Source organism: Pinus tabuliformis, chromosome 3_1 (genome assembly GCF_031772625.1).
Source record: "Pinus tabuliformis cultivar Carrire ecotype Pingquan chromosome 3_1, CPIR1, whole genome shotgun sequence".
Taxonomy (NCBI): domain Eukaryota; kingdom Viridiplantae; phylum Streptophyta; class Pinopsida; order Pinales; family Pinaceae; genus Pinus; species Pinus tabuliformis.
Genome location: NC_142301.1, coordinates 904,324,945 through 904,341,346, shown reverse-complemented (window position 1 = coordinate 904,341,346; position 16,402 = coordinate 904,324,945). Strand labels below are relative to the sequence as shown.

At 33.5% G+C, this 16,402-nt stretch overlaps 1 long non-coding RNA gene across 1 annotated transcript; it reads right to left on the bottom strand.

Annotated features, from left to right (window-relative positions):
• Positions 1 to 2,849: 2,849 nt before the first annotated feature.
• LOC149190570 (uncharacterized) lies at positions 2,850 to 3,947 on the bottom strand. The gene is made up of 2 exons (XR_016256508.1): positions 3,531 to 3,947; positions 2,850 to 3,219 (listed from the first exon to the last, which is right to left on the bottom strand). It is a non-coding gene; the product is annotated as an uncharacterized LOC149190570 (long non-coding RNA).
• Positions 3,948 to 16,402: the final 12,455 nt, after the last annotated feature.

Below are 16,402 nucleotides of genomic sequence, written 5' to 3'. Positions count from 1 at the left end.
CCAAAAAATATTGAATGTGTTTTTTAAATGAAAAAATAAATTAAAATAAATTTATAAAAATATAAAATATAATTTTAAGTTTTAATAAAAAATAATAACTTCTTTCTCAATCATCCACATGTGTATTTATTTCATAATTTTAAATATTTATAATCTAAAATTGAAAAAATAAAATTATTTAATTATTACATAATTAACTTAAAATAATTATTTAATATTACATTAGAATAATTAACTTAAAATAATTATTTAATATTAAAATTTTGATTTTATTTTACAACTTTAATTTAGCAATTATTAAAAGTTTTCAAAGTGTATTATTTGTAAGTGAATGAGTATTTTCAATGTCGATGTTATGACAAGGATTAGATTTGTTATTAGTATAATCTTTTCATTTGAATTGGCAAGTTAATATTTTGATTAATTAATTTGAAAAGTGATTTCAAGTTTCTAATTTTATTAAGGATAAATAATAAATATATATACAAATTTAGAAATGTGCATATATAATTCTATTTTAAATATTAATAATTATTATAATATAAAATTAAAAGAATGGTCCAATGTCATATTGTGAAAGATATTTTCTCAATATGAAAATCAACCATGGTCCAATGTCGCAATGTGACAAAGATTTTCTTGATATGGAAATCAATCATGCTCGACTATGATCAACTACGGCTAATGATGTTTATTTTAGAGTTTATAATATTTATCTTAGGGTTTAATATTTAATCCCTTGGGTCTAGTATTATTCCCTAAGGTTTATAATAACTTTTGATTTTCGAGTTAATCCTTTGGGTTTATTAATCTAAAGGTTCATATTCTTAAGGTATCATATTATTCATAGTGTTTATAATATTAGTCCTAGGGTTTAGTATAAATCCCTTCAGTTTATAATCATGGTCATCCTTGGTCAATGATGGTCCAATGTCACAATGTGCCAAATATTTTTTCAATACGAAAATCAACCATGGTAAACGATGGTCTAACATCGCATTGTGATACAGATAGTATTAATATGAAAATGGAGGATGGTAAACCATGGTCAACCATGTCTATTTTAGGGTTTATCATATTTATCCCTTGGGTTTATAATCTCTTGGCTTTTTGTTATTAGTCACTTGGGTTTATAATATCAATCTCTTGGGTTTATTAATCTAATGGTTCATATTCCTAGGGTATAATATTACTCCTATTGTTTATAATATTAATTTTTGGTTTTAATATAATACATTGTGACAAAGATTTTCTCAATATGAAAATCAACCAATGTCGCATTGTGACAAAGATTGTCTGAATATGAAAATCAACCATGGTCAACCAAGTTCCAATGTCACATTGTCACAACCATGGTCATCCATGGTCAATCATGGTCCAATGTTTTATTGTGACAACGATTGTCTCAATATGGAGTTCAACCATGGTCAAGGATGTTTATCCATTTTCAAATATCATATTGTGATAATTGTTGTCTCAAAATGAAAATCAATCATGGTCAACCATAGTCAAACATCACATTGTGACAAAGATTGTGTCAATATGAAAATGAAACATGGTCAACGATGTTTATTTTAAGGTTTATAATATTTATCTTAGAGTTTGTATTATTATTATTTTTGTTACATTATCTAATATTATTTAATTATTCAATATATTTTAATTTAATTATTTAATTTTTAATAATATTATTTACTATTATTTAAATTATTTTTATTATTTATTATTATTATTTTAGTAATTGATTAATTTTATTATTACATCACATTGTAACAAAGATCGTCTTAATACGAAAATCAATAATGATAAACACTATTTATTTTAGGGTTTATAATATTTATCAAAGTGTTTTTATACCTTGGGTTTATAATATTTATCTCCTTGGTTTAATATTATTCCCTTGGGTTTATAATCTCTTCGGTTTTTAGTATTGATCCCTTGGGTTTATAATATCAATCCATTGGGTTTATTAATCTCAGGGTTCATATTACTAGATTACAATATTATTCATATGGTTTATAATATTAATCTTTGGGTTAATATAAATCCATTGAGTTTATAATCATGGTCATCCATGGTGAATAACCATGGTCACACTGTGACAAATATTGTCTCATGGTGCAATGTTACATTGTCACAACCATAGTCATCAATGGTCTACCATGGTCCAACATCACATTGTGACAAAAATTGCCTCAATATGGAGATCAACCGTGGTCAACAATGGTTAGCCATTGTCCAACATCACATTTTCACAAAGATTTTCTCAATATGAAAATTAATTATGGTTAACCATAGTCAAACGTCGCATTGTGACAAAAATTGTGTCAATATGAAAATCAACCATGGTGAACCATGTTTATTTTAGGGTTTATAATATTTATCTTAGAGTTTATGTTATTATTATTTTTAATAACAATATTATTGCTAATATTATATATTATTTAATTATTCATTTTTTTTTTAATTTTTAATATTTTTTTTTTAACATTTTGAATATTACTATTTAAATTATTTATTATTATTATTATTTTTAGTAAATAAATAAATAATTATTTTTATTATTTATAACAATAATAATAATTTTATTGTAATAGTTTTTTTGGTAATATTATTTTTATTATTATATATTTATCAATAGTTTGTGTATGAGATACAATCATTAATTTATATTTATTTTTTATTATATAATATTAAATATTTAATTCATATAAATCAATAAGTCTTTATCAATCACAATTATATTAAATTTTAATGTAATTGTGCTAACTTTTATTCCATGTAATTGCAAATTTCCTCTTTTTTCTCTAAAGATAAAAATAAAAGCCATTATATTAATATTAACGATCTTCTTTTAAGCTAAACATTTTAATAAAAACCACCTCATTAAAAGTCATGAGACTAAAGATCCGTAAATGTGTTTACAAATCACCTACAGGAGTAGGTGAATCCATAACAATGTCAAATTGTAGGGATAAAAATGAGGGTTCCCAATCATATATCCCTGTCTGAACTTGAAAAGATGAGAGGTGAAGAAATACAAAGATGTAGTTCTGCAACTTTGGAAATATAAATACTCTTTTCTTTAAAGTCTATAACATTAAGGCCGGAAGTGATATTGATTGTACATTACCAGTAGTATAAATGAGTAGCTTCACCAAAACCTGTACTTTGAATTTGTGGTCTCGAACCCAATGCTCCGACAATATTCGTAACACACTGTAAATTTTTATAGCAACTATTAGCTTCCACTGTTGTAAATCTGCTGATTAACGACATACAGAAATGCATGCATGAAAACCGAATGATTGAGATCAAGTCTTGAAAGGGTTGTCCCAGTACTGATATCATTCAATATTTCAGAAATATACTCGAAGATTGAATGAATTTTCAAGGAAAAAATACCTTCGATGTAGAAATTCAATCAAGAGATAGATATTACATCAACAGAGAAAATCAAGAAATAGATATTACATCAACAGAGAAAATCCATACACTCCTTCCCATTTGTCTCTCAAATCAATACTGACCATGTTATTCCATTTCACCCGAGTGCATGAAAATGGCCCAACTCTTTATATTGGGAAATTTATTGTACTATTATTAGCAGTTGGTCATGAAAACTTCACGATTTGGCTCTCACAACATGGTGCTGGTTATACGGATATCTTTGCTTTAATTTCTGCTGCCATGACCGATATTGTTGGTCAGCAATGGCAGCTTCCGAAAGATTAATTCTTTCTCAGCATTAGGAAGGGGCAGCGCAGGAATCGAAGACGGCACCGGCACACTATGGAAAGCAAAGCCTAGGGCTCTCAATGGGCGCAGGCCTAGGGCTCTCCATGGGCGCAGGTTTCCTAATGTTGTTCGCTCATTAAATAAAGACCCAGTGATTGTCTACAGCCGGAAAAATTAATAGTCCATGACCTAATGGCTGATTCACCGGATGTTAATGAAGGATCTCGGAAGTTTCGTTTCATAATAGTCCATGACCTAATGGCTGATTCAGCACACGTTAACGAAGGATCTCGGAAGTTTCGTTCCATAATAGTCCATGACCTAATGGCTGATTCAGCGCACGTTAACGAAGGATCTCGGAAGTTTCGTTCCATATGTCGATAGCACATTGCAAGCTAAAATCAAATCAATAGATTTCAATTCATTATGTAAGTGGATTCAATTTTTGTGCTGCAAAATTTGATATTTATTTTTAGAAGTTTTGTCCATTTCTAAACAATCTACATCAAATCATTAATCATAACTTAATACATAAAAATTCAGAAAATGTTTGTTGACTTATTTAACCCCTATTCACATATAAAAATTTAATAACCCAACTTATCCTCTATCTCATGGATTGTTGAGTAAATATATTCAATTTTTGTGGTGCAAAATTCTGATCATTTTCTAGAAGTTTTGTCCATTTCTAAACAATCTACATCAAATCACTAATCATAACTCAATACATAAAAAATTATCATCTACCTCATGGATTGTTGACTAAATAGATTCAATTTTTATGGTGCAAAATTCTGATCATTTTCTAGAAGTTTTGTCTATTTCCAAACAATCTACATCAAATTACTAATCATAACTTAATACATAAAAATTTAGAAAAAGTTTGTTGTCTTATTTAAAAACCCAACTTATCCTAGACCTCATGGATTGTTGAGTAAATAGATTCAATTTTTGTGATGCAAAAATTTTGATAATTTTCTAGAAGTTTCGTCCATTTCTAAACAATTTACATCAAATAACTGATCATAAATTAATACATAAAAATTTATAAAATTTTTATTGAATTATTTAAATCTTACATAATTTTATTTATTTATTTATTTATTTATTTTTTTCTACTTTGTGGATTATTGATTGCACCGAGAAGCCCTCTATTCTTCGGAGAAGCACTCTACAACTTAGTATAAGATAGATCTCACATAAACATGTAAATGTAAAGTAAACGTAAATGTCAATGTAAACATTTAACATATAGTATTTAACATTTAACATTTTCAATTTAATGTCAGTCTTATTTAGAAATCAATCTAATATTATTATGTATAAACACAATATAAATTTAAAATATAAAGAGTTTTATGAATACTAAAAAATAAATATGATAAATAAATAAAAATATAAATAAACTCGAGATGTGGTAAATCAATAAAACTTTTTTCTATACCAACTCCAAATGTATGGTAAATAAATAAAACTTCTTTTTATATTTAGTCCATAAATCTCTTTATATATAAAGAAGGCTCAAAAAAGAGGTTTTATTTAGGTGAAGCCTAAGGGCGATACCATTTTAATACCATGAGCTAAATACCATATTTATAAAAGAAGTATGATAAATTAATAAAAATATGAATAAACCAAAGGTATGGTAAATAAATAAAACATTTTTTATATTTATTCCATAATTCACTTTATATTTAAAACCACTAAAAAATGAGGTTTTATAATAATAATAAATAATATCCCTTTTTAAGGACCCGATTTGACTACTAAGTCTACGAAGGCATACATACTCTACCCCCCTCTAGTTTTGAATCTGTGACCTCTTAGGAGAAAACACATGCTCTTAACCATTAGGCCCACTCAAGTTGTATATAGGTGAAATCTATGGGCCAAATAACGTGGGCCAAATTATTATTAATACCATGCAAAAAAACATTATTAACCCTAATATTAATATTAATAAAAATAAAGATGGCACATGATATTGATCCATGGTATTGAGAACCAATGGTATTGACCTATGGTATTCATGTGGAATGTAGCCTATTTATAGGGGGGAATTAAACCAACATGGATCCATCTTTACTCTGGATCTACTAAGCTCTTAGAGGGATCAAGTATCTGATATGCAAACTAGCATAGAGTGAAAAAAGATTTGATCTCTCAACGCTTGATAAATCCAAAATAAAAATAAATCTATGCTGATTCTTAGAATAGTCTCAAATCTGATGAACATGAACAAGATTAAATATTACAAATTCCTAAAATATTCTAAAATTCCACCTACATAAATAAAATTAATTATTTAACCTAAAAAATCCACAAATGACAAAAGGATGCCCATCTTGAACACATTCCACTCTCCTTGTTCCACTCTGCCTCACAATTTTTAAAGAGGCCCGCTCAGCTTTCTTGAAGTGGGATGGAAATTAAAAGCATTTTGCTCAAAACCGTCGCTTAGTATGATTTATCATTTGACTTCGACAGCATATGTGACTTCATTAATTCTTGGAACTTCATACAGCTGTCAATAAGTTATGTAAGATGTTGACGCACAATGCGGTGCACTGCTGGTGCTCTCTTCCTCTCTCCAGTTTATTTACGAGCATTTAAGAAGGTGTTTGCTGTGTAAATACTCTGATGTAACAGTAAACTTTGAAGGACAATTAACAATTCCATCCAATAATTCGTATTTTTCTGTAGCAGTGCTAGTTCTCTGCGAACGTGGGCGTCCACCATCTTTTCAGAAGTCGAAGTGACGACTTTGGTAAAGTGGTAAAATTACTAAATGTCACGTGGGCAGGTTGAATACCCGTGTAAACACACTAGAATATGTTTAATGTAAAATATTGCATGTGTTTAAGATTTCTATATTAAAATAACAAACTTAAAAATGATTAACTCTATATTATAACAATTAAATAAATTAGCAATCGTTTAATAGCAAATTTAAAAATTATTAACTCTATATTATAACAATTAAATAAATTAGCAATTGCACTAAAAAGTGTAAAAGAACAAAAGTGTAAAAGAACGTGGATAGGAGAAGTGTGGATGTATGGAATGCAATAATCAAACTAAACATGTGGGCAATGAAATATGATCAGAATTTGAGTTTCTATATATCTTTTAAAGAATGAAGTAGAAGGTTAAATTTAAAAAGAAAGTTATAGCGACATAAATGTCACAAAATAATGTCAATAGTTAGATGGAACCTTTTTGTTTTGCCAATATGTTCAATCTCAACAGGGCCCATGGAAGACTCTAAATGCCTATAGTCTATGTAAATTCTGAGTAATCTAATGAAATCTTACTCTAAAAAAAATAAAAATAAATATTTTTTCCTATATAACATAGGGCTTTGCCGATTACTTATACATTTAAGTTTAATATTCTCTTAATTATACTTGTAACTAAAAATATTTTCAAATTGACATCCTTATGTTTATATTGATTGCAAAAAAACACTTGTATTTCCTTAATTTAACTTATATTTTATTTCATATTAATGTTTGTTCACTTTATCCCAACATAACAATATAACTAATTCATTAAACTTTTTTATCCAAAATGTAACATATAAATCTATTTTAATATTTCAATTGTTTAAAAATATTAATCATGACTAGTTTAACTTATTACATACCTCTTTAAGTGCAAAAATTGATTTTATTTATTTTATAATATAGATTAAATGAATCAAAACTTATCATATATGAAGAATCTACATATAATTCTAAGAATTAATATATGTTTGTATGGATCCACTAAATTGAAAATAATTAAAGGTTAAAACTAATGACAATTAGTGAAATAATTATATCAACATTTTCTATAGTTCAAAGTAAAATAATTTTTCTATAATACTTTCTCTCTATATAGATATTACACCTTTGACATCAATCTCAACTCAATTATTAAAAATATGATATATATTCCATTATTAAAAATATGATATATATTACCCAAATATTGCACTACCATGTTCTCCCATGCTAATATCTATCAAGAATCCCATCTCTATTAAAGAAAAAATTTATAATCAAATCAATCTAGTCTATTAAAAATGTGCATAGAGAATTTGAGAATCAATTTATAAGTTAGAAAAGTTTTTAGGTTAATTATATTAGGTAAACCAACTTTTTAACATAATTATAAATAATATCCCAAAGTTATATTTCTCTAGCAATTTTTTTTTCTCATCACTACAATCTGCATTTAAAATCATGTGGAATGTAGTGAATTAGTTTATGCTTAACCACTTAATAATAAAAGCAATACAATAGATTTAAAATATGTATAATGGGTACATAATTTTACCGTGATTTAAATCAATGATATCTCATTACATTACAATATAAATATGCCCATCATTTTAATCTATATTGTAATGATGTAACAATATCCCAATAGTGTAATGTAATGAATGGATTCATTAAGATGCGTTCATCCTCCAAACTCTATAAAGTAATCAATACACTCATCAATTAAACATAAGTTACGGGGAATATGCTGTGATGGTCCTCTTCAATTTATAACAACATAAACATGGCATAGAAATTGATATACATACCACATCCAATTGTTCTCCATCTAAGAAAATGTTACGTGGAATAAAATATAAACAGAAGCATAGGGTCACTTATCATATTTCGTGGTATTAGTAAGAAAAACTAGATAGCATTTTCATGGCTTTGATAAGTACTATTTTCTGCTAAAAAGCACATGTATATATAAATAGTGTAACTTGAAAAAAATCAGTTACATGTATATATAAATATTATAACTTGAAGAAAAAAGCTGTTTCTTCTACGTATATAATATAACTATAGAGGAACCAAAAATAATCTAAATTTCAATCAATATTTTCATTAGTTTGTTATGCTACAACTTGCAATTAAAATCCCTCCATTATCACTGCAACATCTATCACTTTATCAAAATTGAAAATGAGTTACAAGTAAACTGTGAGAATGTGGATGCCTCATTAGCATGGAGTTGAGTTGGATCCCTAAGATTTGCTACAAACCTCAATGTATAAATATTAAAATATTTAAGGAGATTAGCTTATTTGATAAACAACTAAGTTATCTGTAGAAATTGTATGTTGTTGAGGGCCCATCATAGAGGTGTCTATATGAGTTATTTCAATATCTTAGTAAAGTTGAGTGATGGATCAGTGGTGCACTATTTATTCTCTCTTTTGTGATGTTGCCCTTATGTTGTTACAAGTCCAAATTTCCCACTCTTTAACATCGTTAGAGATGGAAATTTTGGACAACAACTACATTGACGTTGCAAAGAAAATTTAACATTAATTTCTTTAATGTTTCCTCGATATTGAGTATAGTCGGCCTATTTTCAATGGTACTGAGCCACAATGGATGAAAGTAAGTTTTATCAAGAGAGTAAAAGCTGGATGTTTTGGTTTGAATTCAAGTAAATTCATTGTTTGGTTTGAATTAATGGAAGAAATGTTCACATTAAAATCCCATGCAACCAAAAAATATACAAGTTGGTGAAGACTTTGCCCCACGGTCGCATGCTACTGGGAGATTCCTTTTATTTAAGAGGAGAGAGAAACATCATTTGATTTTGTAGTAAAATTGGTGAGCCGCAACCATTGAGCTTTGAACATTGAATATCACACCAGTAAAATGAAGGCATGACTGAAGGAATGGTGTAAACGCACCCCTGATGCTTCATGGGGATACCAAACGTTAGAAACTAGTGACATAGTACGGTGTCTCTAGTTTTTATAGTCCAAAATATGTTATGTGTGATTGAATGTCAAAACCCAAAAGGATGTTGTTTGACTTAATATTTCCATTAACATACTTCTTTTCATGTAAATAAGGTAGACCTCTGGCTACTCCCTTTGTAATTTTAATTATGGTCAACCATGGTAGACAAATGGGAGAGTTTGATGAACTTCCTATAAGATTGGAGAGATATAATGTTAGTCAATGTTCATGAGACATGATCTAAACAGATAGGCCACTAAAAACTTTAATTGTTGAACAATATGATCAATATCAGCATGCAGCAAGAGGCATAAAACAATTCAAATCCTATATGATAATGGACTCCCTTTTGCAATGATTACAGAGAATTGGTTGGTTATCCAAAATGTTGAAATTGAAAAGGAATCAATACCCTTTGATAAGAAAGGAAATAATTATACTCAACCTCAGGGAACTCAATCGGAAAAATGAGCAATAACTAGTTATAAACAAATACAAAGAACTCAGTGAAAAAAATGACGAATATCCATTTTAATTGCACCACAAAGAACCTGGTGAACAAAAATATAAATATCCATCTTAAATATAAAGGATAAATGAAATAAATTGCAACATAACCTGGAAATAAAACAAAAGGGTTGATATATATTCTAAACAAGAGAAGACCAAAATAGACTCTGTAGAATCCAGAATATGAACCATAATCAATGATATTGTTGTTTTCGATAATTTATTTTATGGAGTAGCAAAGATGAAGAATCCCAACTAATTAGGTAGATCACAAAAAGCTGATTCCTATTCTTAAACTTCTTGTTTTCACTATGAAAGATGTATTTATTGAAATTGGAAGCAAACTCTATATTTTAGCTCTCCTTTCTTATGTAGAGATAGGGATCTTATATAGTCGCTCTTTAGGTTTTTTATGTACCAATGCTTGTTCACATGTAGGATGCTTCTGCCATAAAAACCTTGAAACTTTCACTTTACTTCATTTTCTCATTCCTCCTTGACTGTATCCTTTAGAAAAAATAGAAAAGACTATTAAAAATCTACAGTTTCATATAGGGTATTTCGAAGAGGAAATGAGAAATCAACATCACTGGTGATGGCTTCAATTTCAGGGACTTCAGAAATTACAAATCCCGTGGGATACTTGTGTATAAGACTACAAACTATTTGGAATAATATATCAAATCTCGTGAAAGTTAGTTGACAACAACCTTGCAGAGATAGCTCCTAAGTGTTAGCTTGGTTGGAAGATGCTTTCGTGCAAATGTACAAAGAGTTCTTGAGATCAAATATCATTGAATATTTTGTAGTTACCAACGGTGGATAAAGAGGGGAAGAGAGTGGAATTCTTAACGAACTCATAATATGCAAGAAAATGAAAGATTAAATTTGTCAAAAAAACAACCTTGCTGAAACGAAATAAAGAAAGAGAACAAGAGAAACCACCAACCCAAAGATCGACCTTGCGTATGTGAACGCACTCAAGCTATCCCACCCAGTTATATAATGAGTTAGAGTGCATCTTATTCATGAGGGCGGAGGAATACTCTAGGGAATCGAAACCGTGATATCTGGACTTCAATGAAAATCCATTTAAATGTAATGAATAATTCACATGCAGTATAATCTAAGGGTTTAACAGAGAACAAATGTAGGATTCTTTATTTATTTAATTACTACCTGAGTGGGATGCATGGGGTTTCCAAGGCTGAGAGGCAGTGATTGAAAGATCCAAGAATCGAAACCATGTCGTCCGTGATAGTATGACTTTTGTTGACTCTCCCACATAAAGTGTGCACGTTCGATCAACATCTCCAATACTAATTGTCACGCCCCCAAGCCTACGGTAGTCTTTCAACCGTGCCGGCGAGGTGCGGCACCACCGAACACTTTCTTTTCACCAATACTCGTGCACATGGACTACGCCTAATTCACTTGTCCTTACTTAGTTTGTGTTTCGCAACCAAGTAAAATCCATTTATCCTTTATACTTAATGAAGCCCATACTCATTCATTATCCAAATGCAATTAACCAAGAACAATAACAATTGCACACAAGTATAAAGGGAGGGGCAACTCCCGAACAAGTCTGCCCAACAATAATATATTATAACAGTTCTTCAATAATACATCATCAAGTATACTTGGCAAAACTCCAAGTCTATACTTAGAATAATTTACAACCAAGGCAAAGACAGCCTTTACAATACATGTGCCAACCTCACACGGTAGGAGGGTGCTCACCCGAGACACCAAGAACTCCTCCTTTAAGTTCTGCACACAATCACCTCAAAACCGTACCTCTGCACCTACACTTGTCTCCCGGTAAAACTGCGCACTTCTACGGTAGAGCGCATGAGTTATGCGCACTCTACTCTATTTCTGCGCCTCCCTTTTACCCCTATCCAATGCGTAGAGAGAGATGCGAAGTTGTGTGTTCAAATGAGGCTCTGCGTTCACATATATATACACTAGCCTGCTCAAGTGTAAGGGGTGTCCAGCCTTAAGGCCGACCCCCTAAACTCTGTCATAACGCCCACAATTTAACCAAAGTGTAAGTCGGCTTTGCCAATGTGCAAGCCTTCCAACGCCAAGGTATAAAGCCTTTTGCTCCACTTCATTTTCGCACTAAGTGTCGTTCTCTCATAAGTATCGTCGCACTTAGCTCCAAACGTCGCATATTATTGTCGCATGAGGTTCGGATGACCGTCGCATAAGAGCGCCCGCCCGTCGCACTGTCCGCCCGCTCGTCGTGCACGGAGCGCCCGCTCGTCGTGCAAGGAGCGCCCGCCCGTCGCGTGCCTGCCCGAGTCGCGAAGGCCTTACATCCTCCTCCACCTGAAATCGTTGTCGTCCTCGACAACATACCATCTCGGTAGCTCTCCACCAAGATCATCATCAACCATGATGTCAACTCCTCCACATAAGGCAAACATCCCTGCAACATATGTAGAATCCCATCTCCATCATGCTCCACCTTAGCAACCAACTGTCACCAAGATACTCCATACTAATGTATGTTGTATATCAGATGTCCATGACCACCTTGTCACAATCTCCCCATGCTGCTCTCCACCATGGAAGGTTGATCCTTCCAACTCAAGCTACATGTCCACCGCAACAATGTGTCAAACTCCATCATATCATCATCACCATGTGCAAAAACTGCCCATGCTATGCCAACAAGTGCTAACACACCTTAACCATGTGTCAACATCTCATCTCAACAATATAACAGTAGTCATCTTGATCCATATGTCATCATCATGTGAACCTCTGTCATGATACTCCAGCATAATGCCAACACATCTATGTACACTTCGCGACCCCATGTCTGAACTAGTTGGGTAGCTAATCCAACCATCACGCCCAATCCATGAGAGTGAACATCCTCATGTCCTCATCAACTGTTCCTCAAACTTTCGCCACATCCTCGACTCATCAAGAATCTACAATCCATGCTCAGGTCCATGGAAACTCCATCCATCTGCAACATGTCATGATGCTTGATGCTAAGCCATCCCTGCACCATCAATCATACCTGCTCAAACATGTTTAAGGACTCACTGCCATGAGCAGCTAACAATGAGCCCCATCTTCTCTTTTCATCTAAGAAGATGTAGAGGGAGTATAGCCTGAAGGCTCTCCCTCACTAATCAACTCAATCCATCTATCAGGATCCTCAATCTCCATCCTTTGTAGATATGCCTCCCAGTCTTCCTTCTGGATATTCAGCCTCACATATACCTCATCAACATCATCATCATCATCTTCCACCAGCTCTAGCCTTCTTGATAAATCCGAGATGCTATCCGAAAGTGATCTAATGACCAATGACTGCTCCACAAGCTTTGCCTCAACAGTGGACAACCGCTTGTTCACCTTCTCCTTATCCTCCATTTGCATTCCTCCTAATTTATGATCAGGTTTTGTCACACCAATGGTTGGAACACCAATGGGTACATCTTCCCTTCCATCATAAATGTAGAGTTTCCTCAAATGTGGTACAACCATAGCCTCAAATTGTTTCATGAATTCCATCCCCAATACAACTTCATAGTCATCAATCTGCACTATAGTGAAGTCCACCTTCCCGGTCCATTCACCAAGTGTTGTGTCCACCTTCTCAGCTATACCAAGAATCCCCATAGGAGGAGAATTCACTGTCTTCATTTGTGCCTTTACTGGTACAAACTTCAGTCCAATTCTTCTCGCAGTATCTTCACTCATGAAGTTGTGAGAAGCCCCACTATCCACCATAGTGAGTATATCAGCACCTCCAACCTTCATCTGAACATACTCCAATCTGTTCCTTTCAGGATCTCTTCTTTCATAATCCTCATCAACCACTGCCTCTGAAGTAGCACTCGGGCTCCCTTCACTTGTAGCTCCATTGTGAAGATCATTAGTAGAAGAGGCTTCCACTAAGTGTCTCTCTGTTCGTGAGGTCCTCTCCTCACTTTCTTCATTCTTTCCATCGGATTCAACCTTTCTCTTCAAGGCTTTGAGATGCCTTACCTCAAGAGCTAGGCAATCCCACTTTTTCTGATTCAATTCATGTCTTATCTCTAGTTCCTTGAATTCTGCTTCAAGCAAGACCACCTCCTTTGCAAGTCGAGAGGCTTCTTCCTCATTCTGATCAGAAACCCCTTCTTTAGCCAAGGTACGAAGAGCAATCCTTGTTTCAAACAATCTTTTGCTACAATCTGCAAATCCTTGTTTTACTTCCCTTGACTCTTCAAGTAGGTCTCCTTCAAATTCTTCAAAGGTAGCATAACCCAACTTCTGCCAGATAGACATCTTTACCAAGTCACCTGCAAATAGAACCAACCCTTGTTCCACTTCGTGTGAAACGGTTTCCTTCACCTGCAGTACTTGTCAAATTTCCAAGTGTCCAAGAGTGTGGGTACACCTGCTTCAATCATCAACCTGAACACGAGCAAACCTTGCTCTGATACCAACTTCACTTCGGTGAAGTTGTGTAGCAGCTACAACCTTCAATACCCGGATCAGCTGCTCTGATACCAACTTCACTTCGATGAAGTTGTGTAGCAGCTACAACCTTCAATACCCGGATCAGCTGCTCTGATACCAACTTCACTTCGATGAAGTTGTGTAGCAGCTACAACCTTCAATACCCGGATCAGCTGCTCTGATACCAACTGTCACGCCCCCAAGCTTACGGTAGTCTTTCAACCATGCCGGCGAGGTGCGGCACCACCGAACACTTTCTTTTCACCAATACTCGTGCACATGGACTACCCCTAATTCACTTGTCCTTACTTAGTTTGTGTTTCGCAACCAAGTAAAATGCATTTATCCTTTATACTTAATGAAGCCCATACTCATTCATTATCCAAATGCAATTAACCAAGAACAATAACAATTGCATGCAAGTATAAAGGGAGGGGCAACTCCCGAACAAGTCTGCCCAACAATAATATATTATAATAGTTCTTCAATAATACATCATCAAGTATACTTGGCAAAACTCCAAGTCTATACTTAGAATAATTTACAACCAAGGCAAAGACAGCCTTTACAATACATGTGCCAACCTCACACGATAGGAGGATGCTCACCCGAGACACCAAGAACTCCTCCTTTAAGTTCTGCATACAATCACCTCAAAACCATACCTCTACACCTACACTTGTCTCCCGGTAAAACTGCACACTTCTACGGTAGAGCGCATGAGTTATGCGCACTCTACTCTATTTCTGCGCCTCCCTTTTACCCCTATCCAATGTGTAGAGAGAGATGCGAAGTTGTGTGTTCAAATGAGGCTCTGCGTTCACATATATATACGCTAGCTTGCTCAAGTGTAAGGGGTGTCCAGCGTTAAGGCCGACCCCGTAAACTCTGTCATAACGCCCACACTTTAACCAAAGTGTAAGTCGGCTTTGCCAATGTGCAAGCCTTCCAACGCCAAGGTATAAAGCCTTTCGCTCCACTTCATTTTCGCACTAAGTGTCGTTCTCTCATAAGTATCGTCGCACTTAGCTCCAAACGTCGCATATTATTGTCGCATGAGATTCGGATGACCGTCGCATAAGAGCGCCCGCCCGTCGCATCGTCGGCCCGCTCGTCGTGCACGGAGCGCCCGCTCGTCGTGCAAGGAGCGCCCGCCCGTCGCGTGCTTGCCCGAGTCGCGAAGGCCTTACACTAATGGTACCGCATAAAGTGTGCATGTTCGATCAACATCTCCAATACTAATGGTACCCATAAAGTGTGCACGTTCGGTCAACATCTTTACTAACGGTACCACATACTCTTGCCGTCCAACAAGAACACAACAAGAAAATCAAAATCCTTTCTGCGAATAATCCCGCAGTGATGCAATCACTTCGCCCTTCAACATATTTTCCAATTGATTTGCAGATTCATTTTGAAGAATGAAATCAACACTTCGAGGGAATCCAAAAAAATTTACACACGAAACAAATGAGGCACTAGCCCAAGGATCGATACAGAGTCTGATCACACCCAATATGCTCCAATACATTTGGCCATAGCTCTTGGGTATTCTCTGTCAAGCGATTTCATTTGTTGCAGTTGAGATGAAACTATGGAAGCAATACACAGAGTCCTTCGACAGGTCCTGAAAAACACTCAACCCAAGAGCTTTATTTTAGACTATACCGGACGACAATGATGAAGACAGAAGAAGGAGTGAATGTGCCGCTGCTAGTGGTTCAAGATTTAGCATGTGTGTTGGGCGAAGAGGAGCTTAGAAGAGTCTTCGAACATGCAGTCGACGCAAATTTGCTCGTCGTAATAAAATCCATAATTTTATTCAATAAATTAAATATACAAAATTGACCATTTATATAAATATTGGTAATAAAACCATTAATGTATATACAAATGAAAAAACAAAACTCTGAAACTTAATGAATGTAATTGACTGT